The sequence below is a fragment of the Maylandia zebra genome, linkage group LG3 (genome assembly GCF_041146795.1).
Source record: "Maylandia zebra isolate NMK-2024a linkage group LG3, Mzebra_GT3a, whole genome shotgun sequence".
Lineage (NCBI taxonomy): Eukaryota > Metazoa > Chordata > Actinopteri > Cichliformes > Cichlidae > Maylandia > Maylandia zebra.
Window position 1 is genome coordinate 55,197,613 of NC_135169.1, and position 15,179 is coordinate 55,212,791.

Genomic DNA, 15,179 nt, shown 5'->3' on the forward strand with positions numbered 1-15,179 from the left:
GGGCGGGGTTAATGCTGATCAAGTAAAAACCATTGCTTTGGTCTGGTGGGCGTTCTTTTAGTGGGCTTTTCTGTCACGGCCTGCGTGGCAGACTATGATGAGGGGAAGGAGGACCCAAATGCTGGACTCTTTGATGAGGTCAGTGCGTTTATTTACAGTGATGCTAAATAATCCAAACAACAATAAATCCCCAGTGCGTTCCCGACTCTGACATGTCCTCTTGCCAGTGTTAGTGTTCTTTGTCTCCGCTCCTCAGTGTCTGAGCACCCCGTGCTCGCTGTCCTCTCGTCTCCACACTCCTCCTGGGGAATAACAAAGAGGCAGCCTTAACTAACTCGCCAAGAGACTAACGTGAAGTTACGCAATGATCCAGCATCGGAGACAGCTCCACCACACTCCTAAGTAGCTCCTCTGACGAGGCTTGATCAGCTGCAGGTGTGAGTAATTCTCCTCCGCAGGTGTGGCCAGGCTCCTGGCTGACACACCCACACACCTAGATACACAAACATGGAAACAGGAGACAGCAGCACCAAAAACACACATGTCCATAACTTCTTACAGGCCCTGGGTCACCCAGACCCCGGTCCCATGACAATTCCTCAAAACTAAGTAGGCCTACACACCAGGGTTTGGACATGTGTGGACCCAAACTATACTTAAACTTTACCCTTTTTTGTGTGTCACCAAATACACTTTAATATCTTCTAGACAAGAATGTAGTGGCACAATCTTTAACCTCCTAAGACCCAAACTCCTCCGTGGCATTCATTTTTAATTTCTCTTTGATATTTGGGCTGATTGGGACCTGATGAATGTAAAAACAAAGAATTACCACATTTTTTGTTTCTGAGAAAAATGAGAGCCACATATGAGGATATTTGTCTAAAATTTTGATAGCACAGTGGCAGTGTAACATCCTCGTAAGTGGATATCAGGCCCTTGTAGAGCAAAATGTAGTATTTTGGTCTAAACAACCCAAATTGTGATGTCCACATATGTGGACGCCAGGTCCTAGGAGGTTAAATATCTGCTCACTTTGTCAAAATGAACCTGATCATCTTTGATGAGTTCAGTGATGTCTGCCAGCTCACCTTGCAAGTGGTTGAGCTTATACCGCCGACAACGCGGCCACAACTTGTAAACCCCCTGCTGACTATCACCTCTGGAGTTATTTATTTATGTTAGTTTCAACTGTTCCTGCAGAAAGTGAGCACGTGTTACTGATAAAAAGTCCAATAGAAGCAAAGTCTAAACTTTGAAAACAGAAACCTGTCTGATTAAGATCTGATCTTTGGGGAGTTTCAATAAGCAGTGTGACCCGTGTATATGCATCAGGGGTGGTTTTGATTATCGATTTATCGATTAAAATCGATTCTGGCTTGGATAACGTGATATCGATTCATTAAAATCCTGAATCGATTTTTTAATATAAATTTATTTTGGCCAAAACGCCAGAATCTCAGGTTAAACCTCCCAAAGTTTCAACAACCACCAAACAGCTAAAACAGTAAATGAGAGCAGGAACACGGATTCTGCACAAAGACGTAAACACAAAGCGCGGAGCCGCCGACGCATCAGAATCAGTGAGATGTGACTTTCTCACCTGACTGCACGGACACGAGCTGAAAGCCGACAGCTCGCTGATTCTGATGTTTCGGCGGCTCCGCGCTTTGTGTTTACGCCCTTTTTGCGCTGATTCTGAACCTGCAGGTTTGATGTCTCTCCAAACAATATTGAGTAAACCAGCAGCAAAAGAAGCTCCAAACTACGCTTCACATAAACATCGTCATGAATTCCCTCTGATTGTTTTGCTGCCACCAGGATAAAATCACACTTCATGCACAGCTCTCTCTCTCTCTCTCTCTCTCTCTGTACTTCTAGAACAGTTTCCTGTTTTCTGCATTATTCGCTTGCTTGTTATGCACAAGTCTACCGTTCTTACAGCCTGTCGGCCGCTGTTTTTTTTTTCTTTTACTTACTTCTGAAAACAAAGCCTCATTTCTGCCGTTCAATACTGAACAAATTTAAACTTTTTAAAATGATGCAAAATTGCAAAACGCTCAGCTGTGTCTGTAATCAAACCTCTGTAACTTTGCTCTGCTTCACGTCAGCAGCATCAGGTAATGTTCATATGTTCATTAATGGTTTTCTTTTGTTTTTGATGTACTGCAGAATATTTGTATAAAATCCCAGGCCAGGAAAACCTTCATGTTTTTCTGTTTGATCCTCAGCTACTTTGACACAAAGGCCTCTGCTGTGACGCTCACAGCTTTGATAAAGTCTGGCAAGTGTCAGATTTCTTTTTATAGATATAAAAATATAGAAATGTACTGATGCATGTAGTAACTGTTAGCTTTAACTGTACAAGGCTTGTTAGACATAATGAAACACATCGTACAGATTTCTGGATGTTAGACTATAATTTTTATAATGATTATTAATCTTGAGTCTAAAAAGTCAGTCGAGTATATCCAGGATGTCTTTCTGTTAACTGGATTCACTGACACTAACACTGGGACCAGGATAAGCGGTCGCATGAAGCTGGTTATCAGCTGACAATCTTATGATTTAATTAATTTAATTAAGTTATTTAATTTTTCTAATTTTTCCTCTACATTTCCCCTGAAATGAAGGGATTGTGTTAAACATGCTTTAGTTCCTCACATTCTTCTGCATCTCTTTGTTCAACCCCCTGAATTAAAGCTGAAAGTCTGCACTTCAAACACATCTGAGTTGTTGCATTTAAAATTGATTTTAGTGTATGTACAGAACCAAAATCAGAAACTTAGTTCTCTCTGTCCAGATATTTATGGACCTAACTGTATAATCTATACAGCACGTAAAAAATGCTGTAAATAAAGAAGTCTGTGAAAATGTGGCGCTTAAGGTCAATTTAAACTGAAGTGATATAATCTTCTCCCCACAGTTTGAGTTTGTATTGTCTCAGCTGCAGACAGACTATGATATTAATATTATTAGTTATTAATATTATTAGTTATAAAGGACACCTTCCTGCCTTTAGTCTTATTCATGATGATTATTAGTCGTCTTCTAATGTCCACAAGTCTGAATGATGTGTTTCATAGGTTCTAACAAGCCTTTTAAACTTAAGTTACTGCATTGCTGAAACACCAACATCTGCTTATTGAACAAAACAAAAACAACCAAAAGACCACACATCTGATTTTATTTTTATTTTAATAGACTTCCAAAGATTATACCAGATAACTGGCCTCAGAATATAATTGAATAAACATTTTTAGAAACGATAACCTAATCCTGTCTTGACAGGCTGAGCTCTTCAGTATCCACCAACAGCATCGTCATGCTGAGTCAGACGTTTCTGCTCCTGCTGGAAATACTCTTCCTCTTTCCACATTGTACCAAATGTTTTTAAATGTTAGTTTCAATTTAAAATGAAAGATTAAAAAAGTGTAACACATATAAACATCAGATAATTAAGACAAGCGAATGGTTCAGTTCCACATGTGCTCCGCTGACACATTAAACTTCAGTAAAATGATGCAGTTATGAAACAACTTTAATCTAAAACAAACTGATTTGCTCAGGAGCAAAAACAGTGAAGTCAGTGACTGTAAGTGAGTGAGCTGTGCTGGTGACTGGATATCAGATTTCCAGTCATTAGAGCAGATAAGTGGCAGAACTATATTACTGATTTAATTTAAATGCAAATAGCCCAAATCCTGATTAAAGCATCAGGTTCACTTATAAAGTATTCTGTAGTTATCTTAGTGTCCATCGCCCTTCCCAACATGGGAATAAAGCAGCTGTGAGAGAATTAAACATGAATGAATCAATGGTACGGAAGTGGAGGAAGCAAGAAGAATGAGCTGAGTAAAGTTTGACTCATGCGACATTTTTGTTTCGCTTAATGCGCCTTATAATCCAGTGAGCCTCATGGTCTGTAAAATATGGTGCATTTGCAAATTATGTGCACAATATTGGAACTAAACTATTTTATATTGACAAACAGCGGCCCGCATTAAACTGTGACTGTCACCAGGTAATGTGGGCGTGTTTGCTGAATAAGCAGCAGGTGTTAAACAGCTGACAGGTGAACAGGATGCATGCAGGTAAACTCGAGGGCCCTTCGAGCTGATCGGTGGTGTCGTGAGGAGAATTTCAGCTCATTATTCATGTTACAGAAACACAGAGGTACGAGACCAGGCAGAAGACTTTCTGATTATTTGTTTTTAGTTAAAATAATTCCATTGTTGTCTAGTGATGGTGTGGTAAAGCTCTGTGAATGTGTCCAATTTTTCCGGCTTTGTTGCTTCACCCAAAGGCAGATCACACAAAGTTTAACTGCTTATTATGAAGAACTGACATCTGCTGGTCATTTAATGTTCAGCAGCACTGCTGTGAGAATACCTGTAGGACACATACCAGTGGATATGTGAGCACATGCACAGCTGCAGGGCTAGAAGGGCCCAAATGAATTAAATAAATAGATTCTTAAATAATTAATTAAATGTGTTATTAATTGATTAATTACATTTATTTAAAAATCATTAAATTTTTAATTAATTTATTGTAAATGTTGGAAATGAAATTATTTGGCATTAAATCAATGATGTATGTATTTAATAAGTATTTTGAACTTAGATTCCTGTCAACTCACAATCGACACAAACACAGTGAACACAAAGCTCCAACTGTCTGACAACAACAGGAAGGTGACACATGTGGAGGAGCTTCAGTCACATCCTGATTATCCAGACAGATTTGATGTTTGTGAACAGCTGCTGTGTAGAGATGGTCTGACTGGTCGCTGTTACTGGGAGGTCGAGTGGACGAGGAGGGCTCGGATATCAGTGAGTTACAGAGGAATCAAAAGGAAAGGAAGGAGTGATGAGTGTGTGTTTGGTGGAAATGATCAGTCCTGGAGTCTTTGCTGCTCTGATCATTATTCCTCTGTGTGGCACAATAACAGAGAAACACCCATCTCCTCCTCCTCCTCCTCCTCCTCTGTCTCTAACAGAGTAGCAGTGTGTGTGGACTGTCCTGCTGGCACTCTGTCCTTCTACAGAGTCTCCTCTGACTCTCTGATCCACCTCCACACCTTCCACACCTTATTCACTGAACCTCTTTATCCTGGATTTGGGTTCTGGGATCCATCGACTGGTTTCATGAAGGGTATTTCAGACTTTTTTGGCACACTTAGGTATGAATTGACTCTTTGTAGTTAGTCTTACCTGTTAGAGAAACAGTTCAGTCTGTACATGTCTGTGTCTTTCACTCAGAAACACATGATGAGATTCATGGATTCAGTCAGTTGATGTTTTAAACTAAATGATTCACAAATTATTATTCAACACAAGTTTGGTGAGCAGCAGGGCTCATCCTGCTTTTTGTTTTTGTGCATTATAATGATGAAATAACTTTGTCATGTCTGTGGTGGCCTTTGGAGAATTAAACCATCCTGTAGAAACTAGATATAAATGTCATATTTTCCAACATTGATATTTTTCTGTGTTTCAGACGACAATGAAAAGATAAAGAACAGTCTGTAAATCACAAGTTATCAATTCAAATGATTATTAAAGCCACAAGAGAAGCTTCCTGTTATTTGTACCACTCACCTGGTCATGTGATCCAGCTGTGCAGCCAATCATAACTGCCATCACTTTCTACTTTGATATTTCCATGGTGAATGGACTGATTCTTGTTTAACACGTTCATACTCTGATGGATGCATCGGAGAGGGTTAGTGTCTTGCTCAAGGATACTTTGTGTGCCAGCTGGAGCAGTCAGGGATTGAACCACCAACCTTCTGATCATTAGATGCCTTGCTCTGTCTCCTGAGCTACAGCCATCATCAAAGCTCTTTCTTAAATCCTCTCTGAGAGGAGCTCAAACACGAGGAAGAGACGAAAGTGAGGGAAGAGAGTGAACTCATTAGTAAAATGAAAAACAGCCAGCGTTGATGTTTAAGACAAGTGAGGTAACAGAAACACTATATATAGCAGCGGTCACCATGGCAACATCAATGTCGGTTGCTACGTATTGTACTGATCCTGATCTGTGAGCCTCATATCAGGATATGCTGTTGTTTGTATTTGTTTGCATTGTTACCATTTTTGTGTCTTTTTTAACAAACTACTTTTATCTTGCCATCGTTTGTCAGAGAGTCAAACTAAATTTGGTTCATCTTTCTACAATAAAAACATTTCTTCATCTTAATTATTGTATGTGCAGAGTTGTAGTTACTCACAGTGACCACTGGAGGCATGTGATCCTGATAGTTTCCCTGGAACCGTCCAGTTCATCCACATGAATGAAGCTGTTGGTGATTAACGCTCATCTGTACAACTTTAACAACAATATCAAACATTTAATCGCTCTGCAAACAGCTTGTCTGATGTATAAACTGTGTCTTACTGTGATCTGTGTGTTTGAAGTAAAATGTGTTGCTTCAAATGTAAAAGTTAAACAGACAGAAAGCATCAACGTGGACTTCAATCAGTGTTTTGTGTTCATACAGGTCAGCTGTTGCACACAGAGCTCCTGGATTTACACTGTGCCCTGGTTCCTGTGTTCCTGTATGTAGTTTAGTCTAAAGTGGATCCTCCTCATGTACAGACTGAATTATCTGTTCAACAATCAGCATTTCTGATTCATGGATTTCATTTGTTTTTGCTAGTTTTGACTGAGATTTCAACATATCTGTGGTGGCATCTGTTCAGTGTTATGGAAGTTTTACAGCACTAATCTCACTTCACTCTGTAACATAACAGTGAACAATATTACTATTAGAAAGATTATTAGAGAAGCCACAATCAGATGATCCCCTATGAGGTGTCCTTGGTTATAGTGTGAAGTCATCTGAGGGGAGAGAGAAGAAAGAAACACTTCAGTGTTAATGAAAAAGTCATCAGTCTTCTTATGGGAAGAGACCTCCACCAGACCAAGACAGATAACCATCCAACACGTTCTCATCCCAAAACCTAACATACCGATGCCATGTGACAAACCGATGCCATGTGACAAACCGATGCCATGTGACAAACCGATGCCATGTGACAAATCGATGCCATGTGACAAACCGATGCCATGTGACAATCCGATGCTATGTGACAAATCGATACCTTTCGGTCTCCCTCTCTCTCTTGTGCTCCTGCCAAAAGCAAAGCATCCACCCTTTTCTTACCGGCGTCGTGAATTGTTTGTCAACATCTACTCATCCTAACGTTGGTCCAGTCTTTGTCTCAGTGTCAAGTCATCAACACTTTAGTCCACATGGTCAGTCCAGTCACAGTCCAGTCACACACATCATGCACACACATTCACACTAGATCTTGCTGATAGTGGAGCCTCACGCACAAAGCATCAGAGTCTCCACCCTCATCAATATGAGCTCATTTATTTGTTCTTTCTTTTGTTTTTAGAAAAAGAGTTCTTTATGATCTTGGACTGGATTGACTCGCTGCAATCCTTTAGACAGGAACTGGCAGGTTCCCACAGGTGACCTTTCCCTCAGCCCATTGTAATCTGGAAAAGCTCACCTTATATTTGCTCTCACAACAATGTTTTACAGCGCTGTTAATTCAGTCTTGCAGGCCTGCTTAGAACAAAGAAGGAGGAAAAGAGAGCTGATTATTAGCTCATCAGAGCACAAAACATCATCACCAAAGGGGGCGACACCTGACAGTTTTCTCTAAGTGCACTGTTACAGAAATAATGAGCCGCTCCTCGACATGTCCATGTTTAGTAAAACTCCCTCTATTGAAATAAGAAAACAAGCCAAAGCTAACTGACAGAATGAACCCATCACTAAAACAACAACCCCAAAAATCTTCATCACAGAAAAGTTTTGCTTACTAATCCAACAATATGTTGTGGGAATTAGAACTTTCCGGGCCATAAAGCTTTTGCCCGACTCTTGGCTTAACTAATACTGACATAGTCTGAAATCAGACTTAAAGTCACTCCCTCTGTTCATTTAGGATTAATGTATCTATATCTGATTTAGGCTAAGTGCCTTTTGTTTAGATGAACTGCTGGACTTCCAGACCAGCAGGTTTAGGGAAGTCTTTATGGGGTCACACTCTGACCCCCCCCCACCACACACACACACACACACACACACACACACACACACACACGCACGCACAGGCAACGTACTCTTTGTTTGTATGTAGACGTCATATGTTAATGAACGTCATATGTATATTCATGTAACCTCAATAAAAGAGCAGTGTTACGGGGGAGCGGACGAGAGCAACTGGGGTGAAGCGAAGGAACGGCGTTTGTCCGGTTCTCTCCCGTGCACGGGAAACATGAAGAACTTTGCCTACTCGTGTCTTGCTTTGCTATGTAATTAAATTGTCCTTAACGTTCCAACGAATAGGTTTATGCTACAAACCTATCACTGAGGTTAACTACACAACCCCTCGCCACCTCCTTATACACAGGAGTGAGTACAAAAGGGTTCGTACGGACGCATCAGCCGGCCGTCCTTCTGCTCGACACTGTTAGCTGAAAGATGATCGGATCATCCTCTGTCCTGTATTTAAGGCTGAGAGTCTTTGTCCAGTCTCTTTTCCACAGCTACTGTCCACAGCACTGATCCACCTGCAGCACAGCCCCACTCAGTTGTTTTATGATTTACATTGTGCACGTTTCCCTTCCACTGAGCTTACAAAACCTCTGACAGGAGAAGTCAGGCATGTGTTTCCCCCACCTCCCCTTTTAGGCAGTAATAAAATAGAAAACAAACAATCAAACAGGCTAAAGCTAGAGCACAAGCAAAGACAGCACCGGTGACTAAGTTCTCCCATACTGGACGTACGCTACCACGTGGGCTCAAACAGCAGCACATCAGCTCAGTTTACATACTGTTGACATCTTCATCAGAGGATCAGCAGGGAGCGCTGCTGAGCTGCAGTGGTCTCCACCAGAGTGACGGAGCAGGAATCACAAACAGCACAAACCCACCGTGTTGTTTCCACCCTGTTCAGGAGATCTGAGCCCCCATCCCTTTTTTTCATGTTGCAGCTCTGCACTGCAGGCCCTGAACGCCTCCCGGTTACCCTCAGTGTGCTTAGAGTTTAATTTACAACCGACGAGCTCACAGATCATCTGCAGGCAGGTGAACGAACCCTTAATGTGAGGATAATAGCAGAGCTGAGCTGAGGTCAGAAATAGTCAGGAACGGTGTCGACACAGTGAAGTCAGCTGTTTGGGAATTTGTCTGATTATCAGTTTGGGGGGGGCGGTGTTAAATAACAAAGGCGGTGTAGGATGGAGAGAGGAGGAGGGAGGGAGCAGTGATGATATGAAGTCAGAATACACATGTGGCAGACATAAGGGGGTCAGACAGGAGCAGCATCAGTCTCTGCTCTGTTTTGTTAATAACGTAGAAAAATAATTTTGTACAATCAAGCTACATCGACGGACGCTTTACCTCACGTACCCTAAAATGAAAAAGTAGTGACAGTAAGACGGAGGCTGCACATGACACCATGACTGAGTTCACAGCTGTTGCTTTGATTCTAACGTTTAAGACTTTTGGCATCGACTCCGTTTTAATAAATGAGTGCTGGGAGGCGTCGTTTGACTTCAGGAGCTCCTGCGATGCTCCTGCGATGCTCCTGCGATGCTCCTGCGATGCTCTTACTCTGCGGGAGAAAACCAAAAACCAAAAGTAGCAAACATGGAGCGATATGACTCGTTTAGATTTTGGGAAACGTGCATCGACAGGTACAGTGTCCTTTTCCCCGCGTCTTTAAAAATAATTCATGCATAGATCCCCCACTGAGAAAACCCTTTTATATACTTTCTCCTTTGTACACATTTTATATAGAACTATATATAATATCATTTCTCTATATCTATATTTTCAGAAAAATTCTTTCCACACAATAAAAAACAACAATTAAACAAATGCTTCAAACAAAACAACAAAAAGAGAGAAGATGGAAGAAAGAAAATCACGACTGAGGCCAGTTTGGCACTTTGTCATGAGAACATGACAGAACTCTGTTAGTTGACGGTAAATAGCGATACTCTATTTTTCTTTGGTTTTTCTTCTCCCTCGATGAGAAATGAAACACAGCAGTACTTACTTGGCACCTAAAAATGCTGGTAGAATGAAAGATATCAGTGTTTTCATAGTTATATGTTTAGTGTACGCCTCCCCCTCCAGACTGCTCAGCAGATCGGGAATTTTTAGAGAAGAGCAGGAGGGAGGCGTGTCAAATGAGAGGAAGAGAGCAGTAATAAAACACGGATGTAGAAAAGAGAAGCATAATGTGCACATAACACACAGGAGATGGAAAAAGAGATGTAAAAAAGAGAAAACAGCGAGGAGCGAGAGAGCATTCGTCCCTTTGACAAATGTTGGAGGTCTTGAGCCTGGAAACAGCAGACCGTCTTTGAAAACAGTATCTTTGAAAGATCTGAGTCACCCACCCCAAACTGCTCATCTGCTGCTGGACACTTCAGTTGCACCTCCACATGCCACCAGTGGAGGGAGCTGCCAAGTTTCACAGCACATGACGCAGCAGGTGTAGTTGCTTTTGGAGAAAGAAGAGAATAAGAGGACAGAACGAAGGCCCACGTCTAGAGGCCTCCCTTCCAGAGCGGAAGCAGAGCCAGTGTTCCTGGTCCCTAGGTGGCGCTGTGTCGGGCCTGTCCCTACTATACCCTGGTGGTGGAGTGGGGGTGGGGCAGGGTGTTGTTGTGGCCGGTGGAGGGGAATGTGTTGAAGGCGTGAAGAGGCTGCATGCTGGTGATGGTGCTGGGGATCACGGTGATGGTGTTTGGCTTCATCAGCGGCACGTTGTCGGGGGCGCGGCGCAGCACCAGGGTGTAGTCGGGAGGGCAGGCGGGCCGCAGGATGTCGTGGGGTCGCAGGGGCTCCATGTCGTGGTGAGCGTCGTGCTCCCAGTCCTTCATCTGCAGGGACATGATCTCCTCCTCCTGGCTGTGAGCCAGGTCGTTGGCGGGGCCGCCCCGCTGAGGGGACAGCCGGTGCCGGCGCATCTCGTGCCGCTTGTCACGCTTGTAGTAAAGGGCGGCGAAGGCCAGGATGTTGAGGAAGAAGAGCGACGCTCCAACTGCAACTGTCACGCTCAGTTCGGTGGAGTAGTCGCGGGTGTGTCTGGGAAAGAGGTCCTGGGGCGGGCGCTCTGAGCCCTCGGGCTCAGGATCTGATGGGAAGGTAGGGTAAGGATGACGAGTGGTTCGAGGAACGTTGTTTCTGGGCCTCATGGTGCCGGGGTCACGGCCTGCGGGGGAGCGCGTAGTGGTGGGAAAGAGCACGTCGTGCAGGCTGTGAAGATGAGGGACTAATTCCAGCCAAAAGGCCACTTTGTTAGCTCTGTAGTTGTCTCTGACACGAGGTTTCAAACCGATGTGAAGGTACTGCTTGTCCTTCCAGTTGAACTTGGTCCAGATGACCTCCTCGAAGCGGTTGGGCTTGGTATGAATGAACTTGGTGTCCTGAGGGACGGGCAGGTTGGGGTCCCTGGTGGAGCATAAAGGTTAAACGTTTCAGTTCAAAGTTATATTCAGTCTCCATTATAAGTAACATGTGGCATCAATACACTGAATACAGACAGGAGGCCCATTCTCTGTGCAACCTTTAAACTATCTAAGACCAACCGGCTGCTCTGGGATCTGGATGCTTTTGGTGAACCAGTATGTTCAATTCTTCAAAGCCACACGGGAATTAAACTAGCAACCCAGATTCAAGTATTCAACATGACTAGAAGGCTATCAGTGAACATACAGTAACGTGTACAGTTTACACTACTGTGACATGAGGCCTACCCAGTCTTTGCGAAGTTAGTCCAGTAAGTCATGACCACAGCGCTCAGCATCACATCGTTCTTGGAGAAGTTGCACGGGAGCAGGTCCGTGGCACCGATCATCGGTACGCCGAACACGTAAGGTATCTCGTCTCCGTGCGCGGCATCGGCACTCGGGCCGCGTCTCGGTGTGGCAGTGGTGGTAGAACGTGTAAAAGTAAACTGGGGACTGAAACTCAGCATGGAGTTTGGCAGTGGCCACAGCTGGTGCCACCCACTGGTGGTCCGTAAACAGGGCCAACAGAGTCTTCCGCCGCATGTCGCCGTTGTCCCTGTCCGCCCAGTCTGTGTACATGAACTTAATGGTCTCCCTCAGGATGTCTTTGCCTGGTGAAGAAGCACAGGAGGGGACAAAAGGAGGGGGAAGAAAGATAAAAGTGAAAACTGCTAAGAGTAAAGTAACAGCAGTGCAAGACATTTTTTAAGAGATCGGTCTGATCAACAGATATGAAACCAAAGCAAATGTTGGTGAGATGAACCAAGAGCCAGGAAGCGAGTGAGAAATCTAGAGAGGAAAAAAAGTCTTTCAGATAACAGAAGGAGTGACAGGCAGCAGAGAGGAAGCATGACTGCATTATCCAAACATGTCTGTACTGTGACTGTGGTCCGGCTGTGAGGGGTTCGCAGGCCGATCTGTCAGAAACACCGACACTGAGATTGGGAGCCCACTACCTGGGGGATGATAGCATTACTGCCCACAGAGCCTCAAAGGTTAAGGCGCAGACACGCCGTGATGTGGATGAGTGGCTCTCTTTAGCACGCTTGTCTTGTTTGATGCACTTCACTGGGCTCACATGTTACTGATTCCATTCTTTACTCGCATGTTTTAAACGCTTAAAGCACTTTCACAGCTTTTTATATTCTTTTGAAAATTCATGTGAACTCAAGCTGTCAGAATTGTAATGTAAGCTTTGATAATTGTCCACATTTGTCATTTTGACGATTATCCGTTTATTTTAATGAATACAGCAAACAGAAAAAAACGAACAAATCAACAAACGCGGCTCCTAATGAGACAAAACCTGATGATGCTGCAAAATGCAGTTAAGTGAGAGGAGGCTGTAAAATGGAATAACTGAAAAAGTGGCAGTGTACAGAGGTGGCGTCCTCACCCTCTGGGTAGCCGTAGAGGTTGTCAACAAAGTTGGAGATGGTGTAGTCGAACGCCGCAGCTGAGATGCCGTCGTTGTCCTCACTGTCGTCCACAAACTTCAGCCCCTCTCCCTGGTTCACTCCTATCAGGATGACATAGTTTAGGAGCTCCCCCTGGTGGAGCAAATAAGGAAGAACATGCTGAGTGCTGGGACAGAGCCTGTGTGCATCACAAGTCTACAACAGGAAGTGCAGCTGAAGCACAGCTTTGTGAATTGGCAGCCTACTATAAACTGTAAATACTGCAATATATGCAGGGTTCATACACATTTTTAGGGTCAAATTCAAGCACTTTTTAAGCACATTCAAGGTCAATTTTCAAGCTTTTCCAGCACATTACCAAAAAAGAAGCATGTTTCACTTTGCATCACCTCAGTAAGACCTTGTAAAAATTTAAACAAATCATCTGAGGTCGATTTAAATGTCTTTTGTTCCCCTTTTGTTAAAAGAGCAGCACACAAAAATACAGAAAAAGGAAACGGTTGCCTTACATGCATATAGTGTACAAACTCAAAAAAACACATTCCTCTTAAAAATGTGCAAATGTGAACAAATCAACTTGTTAGAGATCTTCATCTCCACTGTAAATAAACAACAAGCCAGAAAACAAGAAAACTGCACCAAACACCACAAACACCAACAAATTAATGTCTTCTCATCAGACATTGAAGCTTCTTTCCTGTGTGACATAAAAAATAAGAGACAGATGTTTGTTTGTTTCTTTTAACTAGTTAAGCACCCACGTTCAGTCATCCACCCATTCACGCACACATTCACACACTGGTGATGTAGCTACAGCCACCCTGGGGCGCCACCAGGCCCTCTGACCACCACCAGTAGGCAACGGGTGAAGTGTCTTGCCGGGTGAAGTGTCTTGCCGGGTGAAGTGTCTTGCCCAAGGACACAACGACCGAGACTGTCCAAGCCGGGGCTCGATTACAAGGCGAACTCCTAACTCTTGAGCCACGATCGCCCAGTGGGGACGTGGGGACATTTCAATTTCCAGCAGGAAGCTCCCCCTTTTTGTTAAACCCTTTAGATCAGGGGTCGGCAACCTGCGGCTCTTTAGTCCTTATAGTGCGGCTCCGCGTGGTTTGTGAAAATAAATTAGCTGAAGTGTATTTTATTTATGTTAGTTCTTTTTTTAACTTGTAGTTCTAAATTGGAAGATTATTGTGATTTTGCAATATACAAATAAAATTATATTTTCTTATTTTTTCATCGCTCAAAATAAGCGTCACACTCGCGGAAGCCGGTGTACCCGGCGAAACGCCATGCATTTATCGAGCCTTTCAACCCCAGATAGGCCAATTATGGCTCTTTGGCTCTTTGGGTCTTAAAGGTTGCTGACCCCTGCTTTAGATGAACAGAGTTTTTTAATTAAATACATAATCTTTAATAAATGTTCTCTTTTATAAAAAGTAGGATAATTAAAAAAACTTTTATTATACCTCTATTGAGTAGAAAAAAAACTCGTGTTTTCTGTCGTCTGTTATATAATATTAGTGATGTTTGTGACAATTAATTTCTTAATCGGCTGGACTAACCAATAGTCCACAACCAGGAAACACTGAAATTTTAAGTTAAGTTTGAAAACAGTTTAAAAAAAAATACCCCATTCCAAAATGTCTTGTGACAATCTCATTGGCTTAGGGAGTGATGATGTCATAGATCTTAAGAATCTTAAGTCCTTTGATGTTTTTCCTTAAGTAGGGGTGAGAAACAGCAAGTTTTAGTTCGTTTCAGCAGCATCTGTGTTTGCAGCCTACAAAACGTTCACCACAAGCTCTTCAAAGTCATCGTATAGAAACTCCAACATGTTTCCAAGAAAAAAACAACCAATTCAAAAAGATTACGCCGCCTCTCCTTCCTGGCGTGGCCGGCCAATTTCCCCAAATGGCGTCTCATCCTTCCAAAGGGCGTTAGAGGAGAGTAGGAAGGAAAACTACCTTCTCCAGAAAAAAATGCAACAAATTGAAGAAGAGAAACTTCAACTGGAGGACAAGTGTAGACGAATGGAAGCCCAAAATAAAGAGCTGGAAGAAAGACAACAGTGCCAGCCGGACATAAAAATTATTAATGAGGGCTGGGGAATCAAGTTTGCTCAGACCCGAGAGCAGATTGTGCACCTCATTAAAGAAAACAGGCAAAAGAGTGCAGAACTAAAAGAAATGACCAACCAGCTCCAAGACA

At 43.0% G+C, this 15,179-nt stretch overlaps 1 protein-coding gene and 1 pseudogene across 1 annotated transcript in view; one reads left to right on the forward strand and one right to left on the reverse strand.

Annotated features, from left to right (window-relative positions):
* Nucleotides 1-15,179, forward strand: part of LOC112433843 (NACHT, LRR and PYD domains-containing protein 12-like) — a 129,999-nt gene that overhangs the window by 73,802 nt on the left and 41,018 nt on the right. The window lies entirely within an intron of this gene.
* On the reverse strand, nucleotides 10,319-14,805 carry LOC112432577 (neuroligin-2-like; annotated as a pseudogene).